We start from the raw sequence: 13,436 nt of genomic DNA on the forward strand, positions 1-13,436 counted from the left end.
GACAAATAATACATACTCAATAAAGGTCTGCTGAATGAATTAGCAGTGCAATAAAATGTTGTTAGACATAGCTGTCCTCAAAATCCATTGCCATCCCCTGACATTTTTGTTAGCCAATTTTGTCCCTTTGGGCCCAATTTGTTGCCATCTTTCAAGCCACTTTCCCTCTCGTGTTCCCTTTTCTCTCTCACTACCTGCTGGCTGCTGACATCCAAAGTCACTAGTTCATCCTCTGCCTCAGGTAAGCTTTGCACTGCAGTGGACCCTAAACTAAGCACTATGCCTGCCCTTCCACACTCTTGAAATTCACTGAGGTGATCTGTCAGACCAAGGACTCACTCATCTGGTCTCCACCTTTAACATCACAGGAGGACCTGTCTTTGGGCCCAGGTTCCTCCAACACTAGTTTCTATAAGTAAAGAGAATATTGTTTGTTTAAAGTTATTTTCCTTTTCCAACCTCCTGAACAACTTCTTAGAGCCATTAAAATTTTACTTCCCATCACATATGTGGTCTGTGTGTAATGTGGTCATAGGACAGGGATTTTGTCCCAGAATTGAGAAAAGCTTAGCCACTTTAAGGGGGAGTCAGGTGCCAGACACAATTCTGGCTAACCAAACACGCCCTGCCCTGGCGGTGTGGAGCAAGCGTTCCAGTGGACAATGGAATAAGGGGCGGGGCTTCCCTTCCCACGTACTCAATAAACACTGAAATGCTGATTTTCAGCAAGTTCATCTCATTGGTTAAGTTCCCAAAATATGCCAAAATATTTTAAAATTCAGGGCTGTAGGCTTTATATTATGAATATTTCATTTCTCATTTTCAAATATTCTAGTTAACGTAGATGCTGTAGAGAGTATTTTACACTAGATAAGGAAGGATTACATTTGCATGCATACTCACTGTCTTAGTCCATTCAGACTGCTAGAGCAAAAGAACATAAACTAGGTGGCTTATAAACAACAGGAATTTATTGCTCACAGTCCTGGAGGCAGGGAAATCTGGGATCAAGGGACCGGCATTCAGTGTCTGGTGAGGGCCTCCTTCCTGGATCATAGATGGCACCTTCCCTCTATGTCCTCACATGGAGAAAGTGGTAGACAGACTCTCTGGGGCCTCCTTTATAAGGGCACTAATCCTATTCATGAGGGCTCCACCCCCATGACTTAATCACCCTCCAAAGGCCCATCTCCTAATACCATCACCTTGGGAGTTAGGTTTTCAACATGTAAATTTAGGATGGGGGTTAGGATTTTAACATAGAAATTTTAGGGAGGAGACACAAAAATTCAGACCATAGCACCCGTGAAGAAAAAATACCAAATACGCTCAAGGGAGCCTACATTACCTTGCCAATGATAACAGTTTATCTAGCTCTGAAAAACCGAAAGGAGGTGGCAGGATGACTTTACCTCCAAAAGAAGAGTTTAAAGTACACTGAAAGGTTTTATAAATTAATGGTTTATGCAGAATTAACATTTCAGTGTGAACCAGTAAAAATCCCTTCAGCAAGGATCAAATTCTGCTTTTTTTCTGCCACCCACAATCAGATGAAATCGTCTCAAATGGAAGACACCCCTCCACAGTGACATGAGCAGACCCCTCCATGGGAAATCTGCGGGTGTGACTGCTGTGCTGGGAGCCAGACACTAAATGCAGCACTCACAATGGCAGAAGCCATCAGGCCTAAAGACAGAGAAAAAATACGCTTTGTTGTTGTTGTTGTTGTTGTTGAGATGGAGTGTTGCTCTTGTCGCCCAGGCTGGAGTGCAATGGCATGATCTTGGCTCACTGCAACCTCTGCCTCCTGGGTTCAAGCAATTCTCCTGCCTCAGCCTCCCAAGTAGCTGGAATTACAGGTGCCCACCACCATGCCTGGCTAATTTTTGTATTTTTAGTAGAGATGGGGTTTTGCCATGTTGGTCAGGATGGTCTCAAACTCCTGACCTCGTGATCTGCCCGCCTCGGCCTCCCAAAGTTCTGGGATTACAGGTGTGAGCCACCGCACCCGGCCAGAATATGCATTATTAAAGCACTATCAGATGCGAATGTTTGACACAAGAATGATGGAAAAGCCTGTGAGTTTTCACTCTGGCCAACTATAAGCAGTTTGGCTTAGTTTTTTTAGTTTAAATGATTAACACAAAATATAATCCAAATAGAACAATTAGACGTGGAACTTCCATAAGCACCTTCCCTTCATAGCTCTTTGCTATTTGATGTCATGGAGGCATTTTTGCTATGTCGAGCTCTAGGTAGGAAGCAGGAACAGAGAGACAACCAGCAATCCATCCCGGGTCATGCGGCTGGTGGCCAAATTTGAGGCAGGCCCTTGGCTTCTCACAGACCCCTTGGCCACTATCACTGCATCTGCATTCTCTGACCTCCTGCCATTCAGGGAGAAAGGGGGCTTTTCAGGATTAAGCCTAGGAGGGGGCTCCATGGTGTACAGAGACTGGCTGGTTCACATTCTATAATTTCAAAGAATTTTTAAAAGGTTTTATTAGGGGGATTCTTGATTTAAAGAGGTACTTCAGGAAGTAATCAACTGTTTTACTGTCATATTGAGATAATAGCTACTTCTCAGCCTGTAGAAGCTCAAATAATATTAATATCTCAGCTGAAGCACAGAAGAATGGAACTTGTGAGAACAGACTGAGGTGGGGGCCTTCCCAGCTAAAACCCACAAGACTCTCTGACCGGGATGGAACACATATTGATTAAGGAGGTGAAATGGGGGCAAATTTTATTGATATCAGTTTATTTCTCATTACTTGATAAAGAGAAAGAGAAAAGGAGAGTAAGTAAAATGAGGCAAGAGAGAGAAAGAAAAACAAAGAATGGGGGTGTAAGAAAACCAGCCCACTGGTGTCTAACACAAAACAGATCTTTGTTGTTCTGGGACCTCCAGTTAATTCACCAATTTCCTGAATTAAAAGAAAGTCATTTAAAAGTAGTTTTGTGGCTGGGTGCGATGGCTCACGCCTATAATCCCAGCACTTTGGGAGGTCGAGGTGGGCGGATTACCTGAGGTCAGGAGTTCAAGACCAGCCTGGCCAAAGTGATAAAACCCTGTCTCTACTAAAAATATAAAATTAGTTGGGCATGGTGGTGCATGCCTGCAAGCCCAGCTACTTGGGAGGCTGAAGCAGGAGAATTGCTTGAACCCAGGAGGCGGAGATTGCAGTGAGCCAAGATCGTGCCACTGCACTCCAGTCTGGGAAACAAAGTGAGACGCCATCTCAAAAAATAAAAATAAAAAATAGTACTGTAAATATGCCCCACTCCTGACACCTGAACCACCTTTCACAAGTAATGGGAAGAGAATGGGGGAGGGGTCAAGGGACCTGATTTAGAATCTCCTGAACCAGGGAGGCGGAGGTTGTAGTGAGCCGAGATTGTACCACTGCTGCACTCCATCCTGCACCAGAAGAGTGAAACTCCATCTCAAAAAAAACAAAACAAACAAAAAATACTACTTTTGTTATTATGAATCTTTTGCTGATGATTTAATTTTCTATCCATTTCTAAAACCTGTAAAAATATTCAGACCCAGAGTTTGGGCTCCTATGTTCAGTCATTCATTTAAAGCCAGCACTTTAAGATGGAGCCAGATCACTTTGGTGACCCATTGGGCCATAATAAACACACCACCACTGTCATTCCTAGCACCACCACCATTACCACTACCAGCAGGATCGCCATCACCACCCACCTCACCTCACCATCACTCTCACTATCGTCACTATCACCACCAACACCACCACCAGATCCCAGCCTACCATGCTGTTTCCGGACCTTTCTCCCAACTCTCTTCAGTGTGTCTTGGGACCCAGAACAACTTCCACATCTCTAACAGCCAGACGACAAATTCTAGGTTATTTCTACTCTATTATATTCTGTTAAGACAGATTCAACTGCCAGGAAGAAAGAACACCTAATTAAAACTACATGTTGCCTGCTTAATCAGAAGTTTGAATATTAAGTTATCTCAGGGTTGGTTCCCACAGCTCGACCACATCATGAAAGATCATGGTTATTTCTTCTTTCTAGTCCAACATCCTTAGAGTACTGGCTTTTCACTCTATTATGGGCTGAATGTTTCTGTACCCCCAAAATTCCTATGTTGAAATCCTAACCCCCAAGATGATGGTATAGGAGGTGGGACCTCTGGGAGGTAATCAGGTCATGAGGGGGTGGAGGCCTTGTGAATGAGATTAGTGGTCTTGTAAAAGATACCCCCAAGAGTTCTGTCACCCTGCTTCTGCCATGTGAGAATAAAATGAGAAGTCAGCAGTGTGGAATCCAGAAGTGGGCCCTCACCAGAACCCAGGCATTCTGGCACTCTGATCTCAGGCTTCTAGCTTCTAGAACTGTGAGAAATAAATTTCTGTATTTTATAAGCCACCCAGGCTCTGGAACCTTGTTATCATAGCCCAGCCTTGCTAAGACACACCTTCATGCTGGTGGCCTTCTGTTGCAGGGTGGCTGCTGTGGCTCCAGCCATCTCATCCATGTTTTAGACAGGGAAAGAAGCAGCACCAGGTAACTCTCCTCTTATGTCAATCTTATCATGAAAGGAGAGCTTTCCAGGACATTTTCTATTGGATAGAACAGGGTCATATGACTCTGGGAAACTGTGTGCCTGCCAAAGGAAAGCAGGATTGTCATAACGGCTCATTTCTGCCCTAAACAAAATATGGAATCTAGTAGCAAACAAAATAGGGAGTGGGACAATCACCAATGTTTGGCCTAGGGACTATGCCTTCATCAGCACAAAGGACAACTGGGATTTGTACCAGTCAATACCTTTCATGTTTCCTCTGCCTCTCATTTCCTTTTCCTCTGTGTGTTGCCTTCCTTAGTTCTTACTACTGACCAGCTTCCTCTACTTCATGAAACACGCTCCCTGATTTTACATCTCATGCTTCTGCCACGGGAGAAAGGGACTACTCTCCTCAGAACTAAATAAAACAAATAAAACAAAATAACAGGAAGGACTTGGCTTGGGCCAACCCTAGACCAATCAAGTGCCATGGGGGTGGGAGCAGGATTAAGAGTCAACAGCTCAAATTAGGTGCATGACTCATTTTGCAGTGGCCTGAGAGGTGGGACCATAGAAGAAAGCAGAAGCCCCTGAGATGGGCTTGTGAGAGGGGACCGTTTCCAGAAGGAGGAGAGAAGGCTGCCAGGAGTCAATCCCCCAGAAATCCATCACAAGCTGCCTTCCACTCCCTTACCCCACAAACCAAAGGGAACCACTGTCAGCACTGCTCAAAATAGTGTCCTGGCCAGGGTTCCCTAGAAAGCAGAGACCGAGATCAAAGCATTTAAGTAGCCACTTTATTAGGGAGTATAGTCCTAGGGAAGTAAGAGGATGGAAAGAGAGCACAAAGAAAGGAAGATGGAGAGCTGATCTGAGAGGATGCTGTCAGAATGGACTGCTTCATCTCACAGAAGCATCTTCTGAAAATCCCATGAACTACAGTCTCCAACTGGGAAGGGGAGGGAAGGAGAAGAATGCATGCACAGCTCCTAGCTCCTGTCTATGAAGGTTTGGCCCAAGAATGTTAACCACCTGCACTGGACTTTGGTACCACGTGGGTCCTTCCACCTCCCAGGCCTCGGAGGCAGGAGGGGATCAACACCGGGAAGGTAGCACAAAGTCCACCCCTGGGAAGTCTGCAATGTTGGGGCTGCTGGTGGAGCCCCATCTGAGCTGGTGGACATGGCTGCTGTGAGAGAAAACAAGCTGCAAAGAGTCCTAAAGGTAGCGGGGGGGCTGGGAGCATCCGAGGAAGTGCCTATGAGGGGTCAGAGGCAGATACTCATCTCTCTTTCCATTTCGAGTCAATGTTCACTATAAACATGCTGTGTGCACAATGCTCCCCAAGGACAGTGTTCCTGGCCTCAAAAATGAAAATCTAGTTAAGAAGGCCAGATAGGCACTCAAGCAAAGATAACGAACAATATAGGCTAGCACATGGAAAAGATACATTTACGCAAATAATGAATACAGAAATGCTTGCGCTTATTCATTTGTACATTCAAAAACATCTATTGAGTGCCTATTATTTACCAGATAATGGGGGATTTGAAGATACATGGTTTCAGAGATCTTAGAGTATAATCATACTTTCCAATAACACAAGTTATTTTAAAACATTTCCATTGGAATTTGTGCATCTGTATAAGATCTACGTTCATTTCTCTTGAAGGGCATGAAAAGATGGTTTTTCAAGAACACCAAATAGTACATGTTAATTTTTTTCAGATTTTCTTTTTGAAATATTTAAAATTCTGATAGAAAAAACAGGATAATATTTTATCAATATAAATAGTACTGTAAGGCCGGGCATGGTGGCTCACTCCTGTAATCCCAGCGCTTTGGGAGGCCAAAGTGGGCAGATTACCTGAGGTCAGGAGTTGAGACCAGCCTGGCCAACATGGTAAAACCCTGTCTCTACTAAAAACACAAAAATTAACTGGGCATGATGGCACAAGCCTGTAATCCCAGCTACTCAGGAGGCTGAGGCAGGAGAATTGCTTGAACCCAGGAGGCGGAGGTTGCAGTGAGCTGAGATCATGCCACTGCACTCCAGGCTGGGCAACAAAGTGAGACGCCATCTCAAAAAATAAAAATAAAAAATAGTACTGTAAATATGCCCACTCCTGACACCTGAACCACCTTTCATGAGTAATGGGAAGAGAATGGGGGAGGGATCAAGAGGCCTGATTTAGAATCTCCACTATTCCACTTGCCAGCTATGTGACTTCACACACATCTCAACCTTGTGAACCCTCAATATCCTTGTGTAAGATATGGGAATATGTCATGCCTGCTTCACAGAATTGTATTATGATAGCATCTCACATCTGTGCAAATTACTTACAGTTTAAAATGCTGCCGGGCGCGGTGGCTCACGCCTGTAATCCCAGCACTTTGGGAGGTTGAGACAGGCGGATCATGGTCAGGAGATCGAGACCATCCTGGCTAACATGGTGAAACCCCGTCTCTACTGAAAATACAAAAATTAGCCGGGTGTGGTGGTGGGCACCTGTAGTCCCAGCTACACGGGAGGCTGAGGCAGGAGAATGGCGTGAACCTGGGAGGCGGAGCTTGCAGTGAGTGGAGATTGCGCCACTGCACTCCAGCCTGGGCGACAGAGTGAGACTCCGTCTCAAAAAAAAAAAAAAAATGCTTTCCCAAAATTTAGGCCAACACAGTCATTATTGCTCTTGATTCTCTCAAGCATGAAAGATATTAATATAACATAAAGTGTTGCATAAATGTTGAGGTCCATTGTCTATCAAGGAGTTCTTCTAAAGTAGAAAATAATTTAATTTAATAATATAATATTATAATGATATAATATTCTACTATAAAGACATATGTACACATATGTTTATTGTAGCACTATTTACAATAGCAAAGATTTGAAACCAACCGAAATGCCCATCAATGATAGACTGGATAAATAAAATGTGGCACATATATACCATGGAATACTATGCAGCCTTAAAGAAGAATGAGTTCATGTCCTTTGCAGGGACATGGATGAAGCTGGAAACCATCATCCTCAGCAAACCAACACAGGAACAGAAAACCAAACACTGCATGTTCTCACTCATAAGTGGGAGTTGAACAATGAGAACACATGGACACAGGGAGGGGGTGGGGGTGGGGTGAAAGGGGAGGGAAAGCATTAGAACAAATACCTAATGCAAGTAGGGTTTAAAACCTGGATGATGGGTTGACAGGTGCAGCAAACCACCATGGCACATGTATACTTATGTAACGAACCTCCACGTTCAGCACATGTATCCCAGAATTTAAAGTAAATAATTAAAAAAAAAAAAAAGAGAAAGTGCATTTAGTCAAAAGAATGGTTGCTATAGTAGATGAACAGTTCAGACATTATAAGAAGTATGTGAAAAAAGCAAACTGAGGCTTTCCATATTTTCAAAACTTTTCATTAAACTTGTCTGACTATAAGAAAAAAATAATAATATAATACCTTGCATTTTTGTAAAAAATTTTGTAAACTGTACAGATTTGGAGATGGATTCAGGCCTCCCTGTGGACAAGGGTGGCATATGGTGGAGACGTTCCCAGCAGAAGTCTTTGATCATTGTGTTCATGTTATTAGACTCAAAAAGTACCTTTCCATTCACCTGGTGAATGTATAATACCACCTTAAACTTAAACTATGAAAATGTCTAAGCACGGTGGCTCATACCTGTAATTCCAGCTCTTTGGTTGGCTAAGGCAGAAGGATTTCCAGAGGCTAGGAGTTCAAGACTAGCCTGGGCAACACAGCGAGATCCAGTCTCTACAAAAAGTAAAAAAAAATGAGTTGGGTGTGGTTGCGCGTGCCTATAGTCCTAGCTACTTGGGAAGATGAGGCAGGAGGATTCCTTGAGCTCAGGAGTTCAAGGCTGCTGTGAGCTAGGTGACAGAACGAGACCCTGTTTCTAAAAAATAAAAATAAATACATTGTGAATTCTTCCTCAGATTTTAAAGTACTTTTACCTTAACTGACATTAGTTTATAAAACATGACAATATTCTTGTAAAAGGGTAGTAATTTTTCTTCTTCATATTTCTCAACCTGAAAACAGAAAAGTAATGAGAGTTCCTTGAAATTTCACCGCAAATAATTGGCAAAGGTAGAAGGGGAAAAACCCGAAAAAAAGCAAACAAAAATTCCTTTCCACCAGATCACATTGCTTACCAATTCTTAATAGCATCACTGAAATTCCTTCCAATCTGAATTCAACTCTATATATATGGAGAGCTTTAAAAAATCAAGACACATTTCTTACTAAATTTTAAAACTTCCTCAGTGCAAGGAATTGCAAAGCTAAATATTTCAGCTCATTTTTCATTCAGTGAGTAATAAAAGTAGAAATATGACAAATTGACATAATCAAGCCATTGACTCAAAAATAAGACTTCTCTTGCCTTTCAGCTTCTACAGAAGGCATGTGCCCCTTCAGTTACCCTTCGGCACCTAGGTAAGCAAGAGTTTAGTGCAAGTAAATAGCTTTCTTTCTGTTAAAATAGTGTTTATTTTACATTTCAAGCTGCAGCATAATACGTTGGCTATATTTACAACAATAATCCTTTTAGAGATTCTGGCTTAATTTTTTTTTTTTTCTTAGCATTGGAAAGGTCTTCAAGAGCAGTTAAATACTTATTCCTCATTTGCATGCGGAAGAACTCTCACTTCAGAGGGAATGTATGTTTCATTCACTAATCCATCCATTCTTGTATCGGTGGAGTGCCTACCATGTGTTCTAGGCACTGGGGGATACAGCTGCAGGGGTGAAAATCACGTACACTCACAAGTTTCACGCCCTACCTTCTAGCTGGGGGAGAGAGACAATAAATACAATGAATAACTATACTCCAAGAAGGCATCAATACTTTGAAGAAAAGTGAAATGATGAAGGAAGATAAACCCTGGAGGCTGCCAATTAAATAAATAATGTGATCCAGGAAAGCCTCATTGAGAAGGGAACATTCTAACACATTCTTTTTTTTCTTGTTTTTTGTTTGTTTGTTTGTTTAGATGGAGTCTCACTCTGTTGCCCTTGCTGGAGTGCAGTGGCACGATCTCAGCTCACTGCAACCTCTGCCTCCCGGGTTCAAGTCATCCTCCTGTCTCAGCCTCTCAAGTAGCTGGGACTACAAGCATGCGCCACCATGCCTGGGTAATTTTTGTATTTTTAGCAGAGACGGGGTTTCACCATGTTGACCAGGCTGATCTCAAACTCTTGACCTCGTGATCTGTCTGCCTCGGCCTCCCAAAGTGCTGGGATTACAGACGTGAGCCACCTTGCCCGGCCTTGAACACATTCTTGAGGGAATAAACTGGCCGCATGAATATCTGAGGCCAGATGTGAATATCTGTGGTAAGGGGAACTCAGAAAGAGGGAGAGGAGAGAGCAAAAGCCCTGCAGAGAAGCATGTCTGACATATTTCAGAAACAGAACAATAACAACAACAACAAAAAACGAGCATGGCTGGAGCAGAGTGAGTAAGGCAGTCCTGGTAGGAGATGAGGTTGGAGGGTAAGCGCAGTTTTGGGGAGATGGGTAGGTTGATCTCGTAGGGCCTTTGTAGATGATTGTAAAGACTTTTCTTTCACTCTGTGTGAGGTGGGTTTTGAGTAGAAGAATAATATGTTCCGACCAACATCTTGAGACAGCAAGAACAGAAGCAGAGCAGTCACTTAGGAGGTGATGGCAACCGTCCAGATGAGAGACAAGAGTGGCTTAAACCAGATTGGTGAGCAGTGGAGGTGATGAGAAAGGAGTGGATTCCAGATCTACTTTTAAGACAGACTCAACAGGAATTCTTGATGGGCTGGATGTGGGATGTGAGACAAGGGAGAGGGAGTCAAAGATGACTCCACATTTTGGTCTGTGCACTGGAAAGGCAGAGTTGCCATTACTGACAGGAGGAAGAATGAGGGTTCAGCAGGGATGGGAGAGGGGGCCACAGATCATCAGCTCACTTTGTGTAGTCAGGTCTACTAGGCACCCAAGTGGGGATGGGGGGCTTGCAGGTAATAAGATTTCCTAGTCTGTAGTTCAGAGGGGTAATCATGACTGAAGATTTAAATTTGGAATTTGAAGCTGTAACAGTGCATGAAATTATCAAGGGGGTGAGTGCGGTTTGAAATGAGAGGTTCCATGACTATGCTGTGAGCACTCGAAGATAAAGAAGTAGAGGAGTGCCCAGAGCCTGGGACCCGGTAGTCCTGGGGCTACATTGACATATCATTAACACCCAAAGCTCATAATTTACATAAAGGTTCACTCTTGGTGTTGCACATTCCATGGGTTTTCGACAAATGTTCTAATAACATTTTTAAATAATTTAAAATTAATTAATGTAATAACTTTTTACGGTGGTAAAAACACTTAACATGAGATCTGCTCTCTTAAATTTGTAGGTGCACAATACAATATTGTTAAGAATAAGTACTGGCTAGGTGCGGTGGCTCACACTTGTAATCCCAGCACTTTGGGAGGCTGAGGTAGGCAGATCACGTGAGGTCAGGAGTTCGAGACCAGCCTGCCAACGTGGAAAAACCCTGTCTCAACTAAAAATACAAAAATTAGCCAGGTATGGTGGTGGGCACCTGTAATCCCAGCTACTAGGGAGGCTGAGGCAGAAGAATTGCTTGAACCCAGGGGGCAGAGGTTGCTGTGAGCTGAGATCGTGCCACTGCACTCCAACCTGGTCAACAGAGCAAGACTCTGTCCAAAAAACTAACAAACAAACAAAAAAAGGAATAGGTACTATGTTGAACAGTAGATCTCTAGAAATTATTATTATTCATCTTGCAAACTTATACTTGGTGAACAACTTCCCACATCCTCCTCCACCAGCCTCTGCAACCAGCATTCTATTCTCTGTTTCTATGAGTTTCACTATAATTTTAAAAAATTATAATAAGTATTGGTGAGAATGTGGAGAAATTGGAATCCTTGTGCACTGTTGGGAGTGTAAAACAATGCCACTGCTGTGGAGAACAGTATGGGGGGTTCTAAAAAGTTAAAAAGAAAACTACTAGATGATCCAGCAACCCCATTTCTGGGTATATAAAAAGTAAAGTAAAATTAGTATGTTGAAGAGATATCTGAACTCTCATGTTCATTGCAGAATTATTCACAATAGCCAAGATATGGAAACAATTTAATTGTTCATCATTGGATGAATAAAGAAAATACCATGTTTTATTGTGCTTCAAAGACACTGCATTTTTTTTTGTTTGTTTGTTCTTGCAAATTCAAAATGTGGCAACCCTGAATCTAACAAGTCTATGGGCATCATATTCCAAAGGCATATGACCACTTCTTGAATCTGTATCACATGTAGTAGGTATTTCTTACAATATTTCAAACTTTTTTATTATTATTATGTCTGTTATAGTGATTTGTGATCAGTGTTACTATTGTAATTGTTTTGGAGTGCCATGAGTCTCACCATATAAGATGGCAAACTCAATTGATAAATATTGTATGTTTTCTGACTGTTTCAACAATAGGCTGTTCCCTCATCTCTCTCCCTCTCTTTGGGCCTCGCAATTCTCTGAGACACAACAAGATTAAAATTAGGTCAATTCATAACCCTACAATGACCTCTAAGTGTTTAAGTGAAAGGAAGAGTCGCACATCTCTCACTTTAAATCAAAAGCTACAAATGATTAAGCTTAGTGAGGAAGGCATGTTGAAAGTCAATATAAGCCAAGAGCTTGGCATTTTGTACCAAATAGCTCGCCAAGTTGTGAATGCAAAGGAAAACTTCTTGAAGAAAGTTAAAAGTGCTGCTCCAGTGATCCCAGGAATGATAAGAAAGCAAACAGACTTATTGCTGATCTGGAGAAAGTCTTAGTGATCTGGATAGATCAAATCAGACGTACGATTTCCTTAAGCCAAAGCTGAAGCCTTTTCAACTGTATGAAGGCTGAGAGAGGGGAAGAAGCTGCATAGGGGAACTTTAAAGCTAGCAGCTGTTGGTTCATGAGGGTTAAGGAAAGAAGCCATCTCCATAAAAATGCAAGGTAAAGCAGCAAGTGCTGATGTAGAAGCTGCAAGAAGTTATCCAGAAGATCTAGCTAAGATCACTGATGAAGGTGGTTACACAAAACAGCCTTATATTGGAAGAAGATGTCATCTAGGATTTTCACAGACAGAGAAAAAAGGTCAATGCCTGGCTTCAAAGCTTCAAAAGACAGACTGATTCTCTTGTTAGGGGCTAATTGCCTTTAAGTTGAAGCCATCTCATTTACCATTCTAAAAATCCTAGGGCCCTTAAGAATTATGCTAAATCTACTCTGCCTATGCTCTGTAAGTGGAACAACAAAACCTGGATGACAGCGCATCTCTTTACAGCATGGTTTACGGAATATTTTGAGCTCACTGTCGAGACCTACTGCTCAGAAGAAAAAAAAAAAAAGATTATTTTCAAGATATTGACAGTCCACCTCATTGACAATGTACCTGGTCCCCCAAAAGTTCTAATGGAGATGTACAAGGAGATTAATGTTGTTTCCATGCCTGCTAACACAGAGTCCATTCTGCAGCCCATGGATCAAGGAATAATTTTGATTTTTAAGAAATCCATTTCATAAGGCTATACCAGCCATAGATAGTGATTACTCTGATGGGTCTGGGCAAAGTAAATTTAAAACCTTCTGGAAAGAATTCATCATTCAAATGCCATTAGGGTGTAAGGACGGAGAGGATCAGGAAAAATGGGTACTAGGCTTAATGGGTAATAGCCTAATGGGTACTAGGCTTAATACCTGGCTGATGAGATAATCTGTGCAACATATCCCCATGACACAAGTTTATCTATGTAACAAACCTGCACAGTACCCCTGAACTTAAAAGTTTTTTTAAAAAAAGAACATTTGTGAT

At 42.3% G+C, this 13,436-nt stretch overlaps 1 long non-coding RNA gene across 3 annotated transcripts in view; it reads right to left on the reverse strand.

Moving 5' to 3' along the window:
- LOC141408309 (uncharacterized) overlaps positions 1-13,436 on the reverse strand; it is a 163,441-nt gene that overhangs the window by 105,437 nt on the left and 44,568 nt on the right. For all 3 annotated transcript variants that reach the window (XR_012422001.1, XR_012421998.1, XR_012421999.1), the window contains exon 2: positions 8,241-8,333. This is a non-coding gene — a long non-coding RNA (uncharacterized lncRNA). The remainder of the gene's footprint in view (positions 1-8,240; positions 8,334-13,436) is intronic.

This window comes from Macaca fascicularis, chromosome 13, assembly GCF_037993035.2.
Source record: "Macaca fascicularis isolate 582-1 chromosome 13, T2T-MFA8v1.1".
Lineage (NCBI taxonomy): Eukaryota > Metazoa > Chordata > Mammalia > Primates > Cercopithecidae > Macaca > Macaca fascicularis.